This window comes from Stegodyphus dumicola, chromosome X1, assembly GCF_044657685.1.
Source record: "Stegodyphus dumicola isolate Sdum_Otavi_A_Nest chromosome X1, ASM4465768v1".
Classification (NCBI taxonomy): domain Eukaryota; kingdom Metazoa; phylum Arthropoda; class Arachnida; order Araneae; family Eresidae; genus Stegodyphus; species Stegodyphus dumicola.
Genome location: NC_140780.1, coordinates 115,616,796 through 115,620,990, shown reverse-complemented (window position 1 = coordinate 115,620,990; position 4,195 = coordinate 115,616,796). Strand labels below are relative to the sequence as shown.

At 35.3% G+C, this 4,195-nt stretch overlaps 1 non-coding gene across 1 annotated transcript; it reads right to left on the bottom strand.

The window, feature by feature from the left end:
* Nucleotides 1-3,813: 3,813 nt before the first annotated feature.
* LOC118205664 (U6 spliceosomal RNA) lies at nt 3,814-3,924 on the bottom strand. The gene has a single exon (XR_004761023.1). It is a non-coding gene; the product is annotated as a U6 spliceosomal RNA (small nuclear RNA).
* Between the last annotated feature and the right edge of the window lie 271 nt (nt 3,925-4,195).

Sequence of the window (4,195 nt, the reverse complement as noted above, 5' to 3'; positions counted from 1 at the left end):
ACTCCCCCATTACGTCTAGCTGCATATCTGCGCATGTGCTACCGTACATCACCTTACTTAATCTCCTGATTGGTCTTTCTGTCCGCTCTGCCTCTTCGTTCAGCTGATATGCTAATTTTTCGACTTCGTCCTTAATTTTTGCACACCAGTGTAATTCAGTTATTCCACACAAATGGGATTAAATAGTAGACAAATAATGAAGAATATCGAATCACACCTAACTGTTGAACATTAGTTCTTAAAATGCCTTCGTTGGACGAAAAACGTTTTATTTAAAATTTTATATTTTTACTTTTTATTTTAAATTAAATTTTACGCGATAAAGACTACGAAACAAAGAAAAAACTCTGGTAATTCTACTTTGAATTAGTATGTAATTTTGTCTTCAATTATGAAATATGAAAACGTTTTTCATTAGCAAAGAAAAAAAGCTGGTTACTACACTTTGAATGAGTATGTAATTTTATCTTCTGTCATGAAATATGAAAAGGTTTGCGGGCGGACCATACAAAGTTTTGTTTGATTTGACTTATATGATTATATCAAAGCACACTAGGGCTATCTTACTAAGAGAAGTGATGCTTTCGTGCTTCGTGGTGGGCTTTCTGAGGATGTCCGACTCATATACACATTAAACATGAAGAAAACCACGACGGATCCCACAAAGCTAAGAAATTCATGTAGTGCTGTGCTCCATAGGTCCCAGTGTTTCAGCTGTTATGGGGTGTGTAACCACAGGCCCTGACATTGCAGAAGCGTTCATTTATGGCTCTACTTGCTATTAAAAGAACCATAACTTCACGGCCAAGGATTTTGGCACTGTGTCTGTCACCAAAGTTCTCGATTTCATGGATACTGACGGGCCAATGATCCTGTTGCGCCTCTGATATCGTTTCAATGATAATGAGTGAGAGGACATAAAATTCAACCAAAAAATTAAGAGGGAGTAATTAATTCAGTCTGTAAACTGTTTTATTCAAGGCAAGAACTCGAAATGTTCTTAAACTCTCGACAAGAGAGACTCTTCCCGCCTATTCGATCCTCACATAAAGAGGACAATAATCTACAATGATTATTTCTACACCTTCAATGTTGTTAAGTATTGTTAATGAAACTTCTCATAGATTTATATTAAATGTATTATAATTCTTTATATGATAAGTAATAAGCAACCTTAACAAACGCAACCAACACCCAGTTAGCACATGGAGCAGAGTCATCAATGCGGTATACAGTCATCACACCAGGTTTTTCATTCGAAAAGTGTTAGCATAAATTTAGGTATTTTGCATAATGAAACTCGAAAGGCATACGAAACGAACGTGCGCCAAGATATATGTTGGCGAGAGAAAGTAAAGTTCGTGTGCAATGCAGTATATTCGATTTTCACCCTAGCTACTTGTACCTGGCCAAAGGTCTAATCAAGTAGTACTTTCTTCTCTTTCCGGTACGATGACAAAGTATGTTCGTGTTTCTCCTTTTTATTGCCTAAAATAGGTAAGCCTGGTGATATTTAGTACTGATGATGATTCTATGTAAGTTATTCTTTTGAATACTTCAATTTTAATGTCCGTGAACATTATTTTTTGTTATGCTTAAGTTAAGTAGAATTATCCTATTTTTATTAAATAAAGATTTCGTAGTTAAAATTTTTGACTTATGATTCTTTAATTCTGTGCTTGAGGAAACGTACTCATTACGCCTTCAGTGCTAATGCACAAGGAACAAAAAGAAAGAAATGCTCATTATGACGCGCACTATAAGAAAATTTATTGGAAATTAAATATGTTCTGTTTAACACTGAGGAAAGTGGCAATGTGAAATTTAACAAGTTATTTTAGAAAAAAAATTCCAAATAATTTTTCTCGTGTGACTGCCATTAGTAATATTAAAACTTTGCAATATTAAATTTTTGCAGTGCATTGTTTAATCTGAGATTGTTTAACAGGAACTCTACTGCACAAAAGGAAGAGTGCAGTTTATTCTTGTAAATGATTCAAAGCTACCCCAACTCGTAAAAGGATATTGAAAAATTCTACGAAGACGGTTTGGGAGCAATATCTGACAATTCCTTTTCTAGAAATTGTTTCAACATTGTTTGTAAAACATCCGACTACCCAATAGTTCGAAGAAATTCAGATTATCAAGAAAGCCTAATACTAAGTTTTCATAAATTTCAGCCCACCAGTGGCCGAGCAGTAAAGTCGCTGAACACTGGTAGTTCGGTCCCAGGTTCGAATCCCGCGAACGGGCTGGCTGCATGGGTGTTTTCGTGGTTTTCCCCATGTGTAACGTGTATACAAGCCAGTTTCCCTTAGAAAGTCCTCCACGAAGGCATCCCTCTTCTTAGGCAGATAGCCCTCGAGGCTTTGTCATAATCACACACACGCACACACATGTATCATAAATTTCATTTGCAGCATGCACCAAGTTTGACTACTCGAAAATTTCCAATTATCGAACTTCTAACAATTATCAGACTAAAAGAGGAGATAAAAAAGGAAGGCGTAAAAAAGATAATCATTTTAATTAAATATACTGCGATAAAAAGAATTCAAGTAAGAGAAATAAACAGAGACAAGCATGCTTATTGAAACAAATCTTAATATTGAATTGATGAATTCTCTACGTTGTTTAAATTTCTTAATAAATTTATTCTGATAAGATTAGTATTTAAATTCCGAGATTCAATTTTGAAACTTTATATTATATTTTACTACTGATACTGTTTAAAAATATGGTGTGTAGTTAAATACAAAATAACTACAATAATTTTAATTTCTAACTATATGACGCAATTAAATATTTGAAGATTTTTATTACACAATTATCTACTTCCTAAGCTCTATATTTGTTTACAATATGCAATGCTAGTAAAGTTTTATTAATACATTTGAAAATTTCTTAAATATATAAAGATATAATTTTTTATCTGAAAACTAGTTCAATTTAAATTTAAAAAAATTATATTACTCAAAATTCTCTGTAATCATCTGTAATAAAAATGGTCTAGAAATTACCTGCATTTGTCATATATTAACCTCTTCGTCGTCCGTAACGCGTCTAGCGCGTTCAAGTGAAACTTCTGCAGGGCGGCCGTAACGCGCTTCAAGCGTTCTTCTATATTTCAAAACTTTTAAATGTTTAAAACGCTTTCTAAATGTTTACTTGTTTGAGTTTTTATTTTTGTTTGTTTAATACCTCCTAGAGGGCAGTACTAATCAGACATTCTATTTCTAATTGAATTCTCCCCCCGGGTTTATGAATATTCCCGCCATTTTACATAAGATACAAGACAGAGAAAGAGATCTTCAACGTCTACTCAACAGAAAAAGAGAAAAAATGAGGTTGGGAATTGGAAAGACAAGACGGATTATACGTTTTATGAGCATAGTCCATAATAACTCTATGATTGATGTTGAAACACGGAAAAGAACTGTAAAAAAACCAATAATTGTAAAAGATTACAACAAAATGGGAGGTTGGTGTATTGAGAATACGGCAAAGCACACTAGGGCTATCTGCCTAAGGGGAGGGATGCCTTCGTGGAGGACTTTCTAAGGGAAACTGGCTCGTATACACGTTACACATGGGGAAAACCACGAAAACGCCCATGCAGCCAGCCCGTTCGCGGGATTCGAACCTCGGACCGAACTACCAGTGTTCAGCGATTTCACCGCTCGGCCGCTGGTGGGCCAAAATGGGAGGAGTGGACCGCCTGGATCAGATGTTATCAAATTAATCCTGCTGTTAGAAATAAGCAGATATTATTACTTTTCCGTTATGCTTTATTTCCTTATAATTTCACTTAATATTCATTTGCATTCATCCACTACGAAATTTATGCCATCCTTGCGCAGGGGCCATGCTAATCTTCTCTGTATAGTTTCAATTTTAGTATATGTACTGCTGAAGCGTATGTACAGAGAAAACATTACACGATGCGAAAAACAAAGGGCCACTGGGGAGAAATTTTCGCGGAGAGGCGAGGACGGCGAAATGGTTAAAAAATTCGAATAAAGAAGGACTATTAAACCTGGAAATAAATGTTCCCCATAATCTGACATTTATGAATGTATAACTAAACTGAGTTGAAAGTTTTAATCGTTTTCAACTTACTATTAGTGTGTGTGTGTGGTGTGTGTGTGATTATGGCAAAGCCTCGAGGGCTATCTGCCTAAGGGGAGGGATGCCT